This window comes from Aphelocoma coerulescens, chromosome 2 (genome assembly GCF_041296385.1).
Source record: "Aphelocoma coerulescens isolate FSJ_1873_10779 chromosome 2, UR_Acoe_1.0, whole genome shotgun sequence".
NCBI classification, from domain to species: Eukaryota; Metazoa; Chordata; class Aves; order Passeriformes; family Corvidae; genus Aphelocoma; species Aphelocoma coerulescens.
The window spans coordinates 82,792,707-82,803,562 of record NC_091015.1 but is presented as its reverse complement, the minus strand read 5'-3'; positions in this window follow the sequence as shown (position 1 = coordinate 82,803,562).

Sequence of the window (10,856 nt, the reverse complement as noted above, 5' to 3'; positions counted from 1 at the left end):
CTGAGCACTGCTGACAAACCACACACCATGTCTAATACTGCAAATGTTGTAAGGAGTCCAAATTGATTTGGTACTTCCAGATTTCAGGAGTTTGTGCTAACTGAATTAATTTGAAAGGGAAACTCCTTTTTACCTTGATACAGCTTGCTGAAGAGGCACTGGGGATGAGACTTGGGCAAAGAAGCAAAGCCTATTAAAATCATTAAAATGAACAGACTAGATGAGGAACATATTGCTTCTGTGAGCTGATGAGAATTCACTGTGTGGGAAGAAATCTTTGATAAACTGCAAGTTGCTGTCCTGGTTTCAACTGGGATAGAGCTTATTTTTCTCTTAGAAGATGGTACAGTGCTGTGGTTTGGTCTTAGGATGACAGCAGCATTGATAACATAGTGATGTTTTGGCTGTTGCTTAGTAGAGCTTACCCTAAGTCAAGGATTTTCAGTTTCCCATGATCTGCCAGTGAGGAGCTGTACGAGAAGCTAGGAGGGAGCATGGTCAGGACAGCTGACCCCAACTGGCCAAAGGGATATTCCATACCATAGAATGTCATGCATACTATATAAACTGGGGGAGTTATCCAGAAGGGGAACTGATTGATGCTCAGGGGCAGGCTGGTTATCGGTCAGCAGTTGGTGAGCAACTGTATTGTGCATCACTGTTTTCTCTTGAGCTTTATTTCTCTCTCCTTTTCATTATTATTATTATTATCATTTATAACAGTAGCAATAGTAGCACTTTATTTTAAAGCATTCTTATCTTAACTCATGAAATTTTCCCTTTTCTTTCCTGTTCTACTCCATACCATGTGTATGGCAGGGTGTGTGTGAGTGAGTGAGAGGCTGTGGTGCTTAGTTGGTGAGTGGAGTTAAACCACAACAGTTTCCCATCTTGCTTCTTGAAAGTGCAATCTGAGAGAAAATTTACTGCCAAGTAGAATAGTTGGGTATATCAAAGCCTTTCTGTATTTGATGCTACTGCACAGCAGAGTCTTTTTGCCTTCTGCTTATTCATCACAGTTCTGTAACAAGACAAAAATATGTCTCCCTCAGGGTCTATCTGTTTGGAAAGGAGGGTCAGATTAGTTCAAGACCTGAGATTTGACCATGGACAGTTCTTATTACTCTCTCTGCTGCCTGTCAGCCTCCCTTACCCACGCTTTCTTGCAGGAATGTCTGTGCCCTGTCTTTGCATTGCTGACCCCAACTTTGTCTTGCCCTCTTTGTTTTCTATCTTGAGAACTCATGGCTGGAGCTTCACCTGGCAATCACTGGACTGCAATTAACCCTGGGTCCCAGCCGTGGTACCAGCCCTCCTTAACGTTGGCTTACTTGGGCATGGTGGGGCTGTGCCTCATGGGAGAGGAGAGAGGAGGGTACCAGCCTGCTGTTGCTGGCATCTGCTGCCCCAGCTGGCCTGTGCTCCATGGCTTGCACTTAACTCTGACACCCACCTGCCAGCAGAGCTGTTTGTGTGAGCCTGTCTTTACTGATCTAAGCAAAAAACAGAGGAGTTGTTTCAAATGGGAATTCTCTGGTGATTTGGTTGCTGACTGGTCTAGTTTAGGGGAACAATGAGCTCATCCTATGGAGAGTAGTGTTCCCTTGGATGAGGAAAGTTGGTGAGCAGCTGGTGGTACACTAGAGTTGAAGATGTTTTCACTGGCATATTGTTGCCAAGAAGATGCATCCATGCCCTTATCCTTTCTTGGCAGTAGGTGGCTTCTCAACTGCTGCCTAACCCAGGGCACTCAAAAGTCAGCTGGATGGGTGTGTTCCCCATGGACCAAAGTCCTTGTAAACATGTCCAGAGCTGCTCTACTGAGATCCACTTGATACTCTGAGTATTTAGATCTGGCATCCTGATGCTCTCACAGCATTTAGACCTAATGGTACAGGTCCTGGCACAGGTCCTAGGTGTTCCTCTGTATCTCCCCTCAGGGTCCCTGTCTGGATATTATTTTTACTGTGTCTGAGATATCCACTAGAACACACACTCGTCATATGGAGCTGTGGCCTATAATTTTTCAAACCACAGTCACCTTTACTAAGCATCAGGTCATAAGGTTGAAACTTGACTGTATTCCAGTGAGAATTTTTCATTCCTGACCCTCCAAAGAGTGGTATACAAATAGTATGCAACTGTGTTGCCTTCTATTAATTACCTTTAAGTTTAAAATTTTTTTTTTCCTTTTCTACCATCTTACTACACCAAATAAAATTTGTTCTGGCAAATCTGAAAGTAGGCTCAGTTTCCTGGTATGGTGAAAGAGTTGTAGGGGCTCTCAAACAGGAATGGACAGAGTATTTATTCTCAGTGACAGAAAAATGATACGAAATGTGAGAATTGGGTCTCTATCCCCAAAGGAATGTGTGTGAAGTGAACTTCTGTACAAACATCTTGCAGCAGAGTTTGTGATGTATTGTCTACTGGTGCACAGCAAAAAAAACTACTTTTATTTAAGCTTCTTTTCACAGTAGAGATGTAACTGTGCTCCCGTGTATATTCTGAAAGAAACATGCTGAGACATTTTCTTTTATTTAGGGGTGAGACTCATATGCTACTTTATTTTGATTATCTAATGAAAACTGTCTCTTCCCACCTTACTCCATTTTAATATCTTTTAAACAATTTTCACTGTTTTGAATTCTACCACTGACTTCTCAGCCAAGTTTCATAAAAAAATTAAGTCAGAATGAAATATTTCTCCAGATAAATAGTAGGAATTGAAAACAAGTCTGCTTTGTTGCACCACTCCTGCACTCTGTCATAGGTAGAACTACTATGTTTAGATGTTGTTCAGTAAGATGAGAAGTCTAAAGGGAATAATGTAATTTCCATCAACAATAATTTCCAACTGAGCAGAACTGTATGCAGTTTTTCAGCTGTCTCACCAGTAACAAAGGAACCATCAATTGAGCTACCTCAGTGAAGATAAAACACAACAAAGGTCTACTGAACCAAGTCAGTCAATTTGTGAAATCTTTGTGCATACATACTTGGAAGTTTCCTCATTATTAGCACCTACGGTCTTTCTTTCTTTGGAATACAATTTACGTAACTAAAGTACAAACAGATTATTTGTTGTTCATATTCATAATGCAATTTCCAGCTGTTTTATACAAAAGAACACCTACAAACATATTAGCCTTCTCCAGCTTTTTATAAAGTCGCCTTAACTCTTCAGGTAGTAAACCAGATTGTTTACACTCCAGTGGATAAGATATTGCTTGTGATATCTGGCCAATATACAGGGAATGAAAAAACTGGCTCCCCTTCAGCTCATTGGTGTAAATGTTGAGTCTATTGCTATAGCAACAATCTGAAATTAAGAATTCATTAGTTCCTCCCATTGGCATCTCTTAAATTTCTCAGTGTTTTGGAGAGTAAGGAGATGGATTTTATTGGTTTTGCTCAGCAGCAGGCTATTAGCCCCTTTGGTATGATTCAAGGTGGGCTTGTGCATATTAGTGCTACCAGACCAAACTAAGACACCTCCAAAAGCAATCAAGAGCCCTGCTGGGCCACCACCTAACCCCAGAGAAACCCAAGGCATGTTAAAGTCTGGGTTTTGTAAATACATGATTAGATGAAGATTTGCAGCCCTGCAGAAAAGGATGTAGCTTCCCCACTGCCCAGGATGATGGGGCAGCTCTGGGTCATAGAGTTATTTATGCAACAGTACTGATGCAAATACACTTTCCCGCCTGGCCTAGCACAGTCCTTCTGCTTCTGAGGATGCCCCAGAAGCCTTTGTGAGGAAATTCTGTGCTGTGTGGAGTTGATCACTGCTCTCTAGAGAGCTCATCTGCTTGGTTCATTGGAAAAATTAAATATTTGAGGTGACTGGACTAGACTCCTCAAGACAATTTCCTGTCTAGCATAGTCCCTTAGTGTGATATTTGGAGATCTCCATCAAAATGAGAATGAATTCATTTCCAATGGATTGGAAAACACAAAAATCTGCTCATTAATCAACCACATCTTTTTCCTCACTACTTTTTAAAATGCCCATCATCAAAATAGTTGTAAGAAGGCACCTATTTTAGAAAGGAGAAAGAAGGGGTCCAAGATTGTTAAACTGTAAAGAAATTAGACCGCTATAGCTAAGAATTAATATTTAAAATCAGTACTTCTGATTGACTTGTGTCATATCCCTGCTCTTTGTCAGGAACACAGATGTCAGGTTCTTGAACAAATCTTGACTTTGCAGGTGCCTTTGTTACCCTCTTCCACTATCCACAACTTCAAGGTGAAATCTAAATCAATAGAGGTAATAGTTGGACAAGGAGTTTTCTGTCTTTCCATCCTCATTGAAGTAAAGAGCATTTGGAACTCCATGCAAGAGCTTCTTTAAAAGCACCTGATGAATTGAATTCAAACCTGGACATCAGGTTTTGAAAGACATATATTCCAGTTTCAATTTAGTGTAGAAGCACTGACTCCAAAAGCGTGACAGTGACAAGGAGAGCAGAAGTCCATGTTTGACTAATCCCTGGAGAGTCGGAAACTGCTAAGTACAAGACTGTTAAGAGTTAAATGAGGAGTTGCAAGCATGTGTAGTGTCTGCAGATGATTTACAAAGGGACTGTGACAGGAGGGAACAAGATTTTCAATTTCAAAATATGAGGCTCTGTGCTTCAGGAGACACCAGTGCGAGACTCTATTTCTTGTTCTGTTAGTTGCCTAATGTTTAGATCAAGTGAGCTGTGTGTTAGATCTGAGCTTTCTGTGCTTTCTCTTACACTCTTCTGAAATAATAGCAGTTCTCACACTAGTAGAGAAATTGGTGCTTTAACCTGTGTCAGGGTTCTTCCACCAGCAGAGAGAGAAGAAATATTATCAGCATGTTCAATGATGCTGTGATAAAGGAAGAAATCAGAAAGTGCTTTGTTAGATGTACATTTTTATGGGGGGAATGGGAAAAATAAGTGTTTTATTTGAGCAGTTTCAAATCTCTAAAACATACCATTCTGGGGCAAAACTGAATGAAGGGTCCTAATTTTGAAGTGTTTATTGGTAGAATATTCTTCATACCTACTCTGCTGCCCAGGCAGTAGTTTCCTACTGAATTCAGTTAAAAGCCTCAGTGTCTAAATCCCTGTGTTACTTGATGCCTACACTCATCACTGGGTGCAGTGCATGTGGAAAGATAGATGCCTCTGGAAAATCTTGCAGTGTGAGCAGCAAGTCAAATGACTTCTAATGCATGATAAAATATCTCCAAATAAATATATTAAACATACAAATGGAAACAAAACTGAAACAAATACTCAGAAATTAAAGGTTCTTTTCTATCCAGAATGCTCTGCGTCGCTTTCATGCCATGAAAATTATAGAATTGTAGTCTTTCCTGCTTTCCAGCATGTTCTTCACCAGATACATCTGTTTGATAACAGATGCCTTATCCCTTCACTGAAGCTCCAGTCAATGCTAGTTTAAAGCAAAAATAGAAACGTCTCCTTAGGATTAATTAGTAGTTTATGTACTTCAGAGTGCTGAGATTAACAAGGGTTCTGAACTCAAGTGGGAAAAAGGATGCTTCCTGTTGTCCTCATCAGCCAACTCATCATGCTTAGAAGAGTTGCCTTACTTGCTCAGTCTTTAATCCATGTTAGTAGAAGATTTGAAAATGAACAGATCTGCTTCTGGAATGATTGACATAAGGACATGTTTGCTACTTTTTCTGATGTCCTTAACTCATGTTATCCACTTAGCATTTATTTAACTCTCCTCTTTTTCACTGAAACAGTGCAGTTTCATTCTAGATTCAGAAGAACTGTTATGACATTCTTGTTGAGGAGAAAAAAAAGCTGGACTTTAGTATTTTATTTGTTTCAGTAACTCTCTGTAACATAAGTGCAATGCAGTTTTCTCTTAGCCTAGACAAGCACTTTTTGTAGAGAGGAAGAAGAAATTCTGTTTTTAATTTACAGCTTCCGAAGAGTGAGTTTTATTAGGTTATCACAGAGGTTGAGATAATATATATATTGTCAGTATGACTGTTTGTTTTATGTGCAGTAAGGTGTAAGGAAGAAATGTGATATGCTGTTGTCGTGGTTTATCCCCAGCCAGCAAGTAAGTACCATGCGACTGACTGCTCACTATCCCCTGCTGTGGGATGGGTAGGAGAATCAGAAAAATGTAAAATACATGGGTTGAGATAAGAAGAGTTTAAAAATTGAAATAAAGTAAAATGTTTTACTATTATTATTATCACTACTACTATTAATACTACTATTAAAAGGGAGATAAAGAGAGAGAGAGTATTAAAACCCAAGAAAAACAAGTGATGGTCAATACAACTGCTTATCACATGCTGACTGATGCCCAGCCTTCCCCATGCTGTGATCAGCCACTTCTGGACAACTCTCCCCCCATTTAAATATTGGGCATGACACTCTATGATATGGAAAATCTCTGTGCTGCCCAACATTTTTAGCAAGATAATGAAATAAATCTACTCTTTGCATTTCAGCTGTGGTTTGGTGGTCACCCTGGTTACCAGTATGTGTCTATTCACACAACGACTGAGCTTGGCTATAACTATTTCACATGATAGACTCCTAAATACCAAACTTTTCCGGAGAAATAAGCAAATACTGCAACCGTGGACAGGCACAAAAGGACTCCAACTCATTGTATATGGTCAAATGAAGGAAGAGAGAGAGAGAGAGAGAGAGAAAGAGAAATGTAATACTAATATTTAATATTTAGAAATACTAGTTTTATGCTCAAAGCATCTTTCAAGTCATTTATTGAGAGAAACTCATGAGGAGAGGAAAAGGCATCAAATCTTACTCAGTATCTGATCTTGGGAGTCAAGTCCGTTGTTAACAAACAATGATTCACTAGTATGGAAAATAAGAAAATGTTAGTGGAGAAAGAGAACTAACCAGCTGAAGGGTGGCAAAAGAAGGAATTCAAGAAGTTGTAGATGAGTTACTAGGCCTTTGAACTTTAGGTCAGTAATTTTGATCTGGGCTAGCTCTGTATTGATAAGAAAGTAATTACTCTTTGACACATCTGAGGGGTTTGTGGTGATATGAATTAAAGGTCTGGGCTGAAACCTAAGGAAAAACTCTACACGTTACAAAAGTTCAAATACAATAAATTTAAACAAAAAGCTGAGAATACCTATTAAAATGTGAAAAATTGATCTTATGGAGAGAAAATAACAAATCTGGTACGTGCCCTAGTCCTGTCAGGAGCCCAGGTGTTTCTCTCAATGTCTGATATAAGGAATTCTGTGTTCAAGATCAGGTGTTTTATTTTCCTCTGTTCTCCCTTAATTCCTGGGACACAGACCCCTGCCCAAAAGGACTTGGTTCAAAATCTCCAAAAGGTAACAGGGAAGAAAAACAACTTCACAATCAGCAATTTCATTGGGTATAGTTACTTGCCAGATTAGAACTGCCCATTTGATTCAGCACTTGTAGTCACTGACTCACTAATGACGAGCCACAGAAACATGAGTGCTGAATATTCCTTCTGTACCTCCCACTCCTTGGTTTCTTTCCCTTCACAGATATTCTTCCACCAGAGGCTCTTTGACCAGACTGATAAATAGTGTAGTCTGGAGAGGATTTATATGTCCTATGTGCTTTGCTTAAACATGTCTTTTTCTCCACCTACTTAGAGATAATGATTGAGGATAATCTGCTAGCAAGATAAACCAGAGTTGCAGTAATCAATGAACTGTGAGATAATTGTCTGCATTTTACAATCGGGGATTTAAACCAGTCAATAAATACTTAATTATATTTTTTAGGTCAAAACTACATGGGGCAGGAGAAGGAAGGAAAACTTATCCTTTGGATATTTGTGTTGTATTATTATACCTTTGTATCAAATGGAAAGAAATTTCCCCCCAAAATTGTATTTCTTTATCATTTTTCAGTAATGACACTTGGAAATATTTTATAAAGTTATAAGAAGAATTATAGGGCTGGATGCACCCTTTGTTCTTGAGGTATGGGACAGAGTTCTTCCTCTTTCTCAAAAAAAAATCAGAACTACCTGCCTAAAATGTGAATGAAAATTTCCATCTTGATTCTGTAACGTAAGTTTGTGTTGAAAGTTAAAAAGATTTACTATGATACAAGGGAAAACATATTGAAGGTAATCCATGTGTGAAAATTGTTCCCGGATTTATGTCCTATTCACGAGTCTCATGTGCTGGTTTTGACTGGGGTAGAGTTCATTCTGTTCACAGTATTGGCACTGGGCTGTGTTTCGGATCTGTGCTGAAGAGTGTCAGGAACACAGGGATGTTTTTGTTACTGCTGGGCAGAGTTAAGGCCTTTTCTGCTTCTCACACTGCTCCTACAGTGAGGAGATGGGGGATAAACAAGTATCTGAGAGGGAACACAGCTGGGACACCTGACCCCAGCTGACCAAAGAGATATTTCATCCCATATAGGGTCATGCTCAGCATATGAAGATGGCAGAAGAAGGAGGAAAGGGGAGGTAGTTCTGAGTGATGGCACTTGTCTTCCTAAGTCACTGCTATGCACGATGGATCCCTGCTTTCCTGGAGATGAACACCTGCCTGCCCATGGAGAATGATGAATGATTTCCTTTTTTCGCTTGTGTTTGCTTTTGCTTTCCCTGTTAAACTGTCTTAATCTCAACCCATGAGTTTTCTCACTTTTCCAGTCTGTCCCCTACCCCACTGGTGGGGCAGTGAGTGAGTGGCTGTGTGGTGCTTAGTTGCTGGCTGGGGTTAAGCCACAGTCATCTTATTATCCAGAATCCTACATACTACAGTAAAAGCCTGCTTGTACGTTTTGGCAGGCCATGTACTTAAGAGTTTTCTTTAGACCTTTTGCAGCAGTACCAGCAAACCAGCAAGGCTGAATCACGAGCCAGTGAAATCACTGAGCTAGAAAATCCAACATCGGGTCTTGCATAATCTTGTGGAGAAGGGTGTTTTGAGTCGGTTTGATTTGTGGCTTATGGTAATTGGGTGTCACTGTTGTGTGCAGGGATGGTGAGAAACGACATAGATTCAGGTCAGAGAAGTACGGTCAAAGCCAGAGCTAAGACCATGTTTAATGGAAAGCTCATCTTTTATAGTGTGGTTTGCAATAAAGAAATTACATGATTGGCCTATTCACCCACCACCTCTCAAGGTGATAGGTTGAGAGGTATAACGCCCATCTGTAAATATTATTTTTCCATGTACCCAAAACAATATGCAGTTCTCATAACAATTATGCAGCTGCAAAGAGTTTACTTTTCTCTAACTGCTTTCTCATGAGAGACTGCGTGAGAATGAAAGCTTCTCACAGGAAAGCTGTGAGAAGCTTGTGAGAAGCTGCGAGAAGCTCTCTGCTAGCTTTTTAGCATCTACAGTTGGGTTTTTTCACAAATTCAAATTAAAAGTATTTTCATGTAAATCATTGAATCTGAAACTCTTGCAGGTCAGTCTAATTTGAGGGACCCATTTCAGTCTTCTAAGATGCAGATACTGGAAGTAATAAGAATCCCAAATATGTGGCACTAAATCTATGGTACTGAGTAAATAATATTAGATGAGTGACTGATTAAAATGTAGCTACATAAATTGTGATTTGGCAGGAACCTATCCAATCCATTAGCAGTTACACTCTTGGGGTGTCTCCTTTGAGATGAAAGGAAGCAGATTTTTTTTTTTTTTGAGGTTACAAAATTTTGTAGTTTGGCATTAATAGAACTAAATTGTAGCAAGTACTTGATTTCAGTTATCTGTCCAAAAGGCTACCTTCTAACCAAAGAAAAACTAGTACAAAAAGTACTGCAGTAGTTGGAGGAAGGAGATGAAAAAACTGGGAAAATTGTATTTTAAGCACAACTTCCCAGGAAGAATAACAGCTGAAAATGCTGTTAGACTTAGTGAGTGGCACAAGATTCTGAGCTGTGGAGAGCTTCCCATCAACTCCATTGTCCTGTGGGCATGTTTGGGCAATGACTCATTAAAAGTCAGCTCCTTACAATAAGGAATTGCTTTCTCTTTATTCAAAGAGCTATTATTTTCCTTTACAAAAGATGATGTCACTTATCTTTACAAAAGTCACCTGTGATCATACCTCTGTCAAATACAATTACCTAGAGCCCATATTTAAGTCACATGAAGAGAAGACGCTAACTGAAAATGCTTAGAGATATATACAGACACCTGTTAAAGTGCTTTGTACCTGTGTCTAGGCTAACCCACAGATAGTCCCTACAGATACTTCACATTTTGTTTTCCAGGCAATTCCCTCCTTTCCCTTTGAAATCACATTCAGTGCCTGGCAGAACCTAGCACAAAGGGCCCTGGAGTTCTTTAGATACTCATAGACCACAGTGGTAAACATGCTGGTTCACTTAGTTCACTTTAGAGACAAACTGAAATTTCAGAAATGTACTTTTTCTGGAACTGGAAACACAAAGCAGACACTGTATTTAATCAGCCATGTATAGACCACCAGCAGCCAGCACAGAAAGAGCCAAGAAAAGCCATTATTGCAGCAGGAATAGTAATGGAAAAAACAACAGAAAAACATCCCACCCACACCCCCCCACAAAAAAAAAGCAAAACCCCCCACAAAAAAAATCAAACACCAACACTCCAACATTTTGCAGGAGCTACAAATCTAAAGAAGTCTGAACAAGAAATACGGAGAGAGCAACAGATCCTGGTCTATGATGGAAGCCAGCATGCTTCCCAGATTCCAACAGACTGCCTACCGAGCAATAGAGAAATCCACAGATCAACAAGATCCTTCAACTCACCTCAACAAATCTCCTAATTTAGTGACTAAAAACTTTTCAGGAGCTGAAGCTCTGGCCTGGGCCACTGGGTCTTCTTCCCCCAGCTAACACAATTTCTG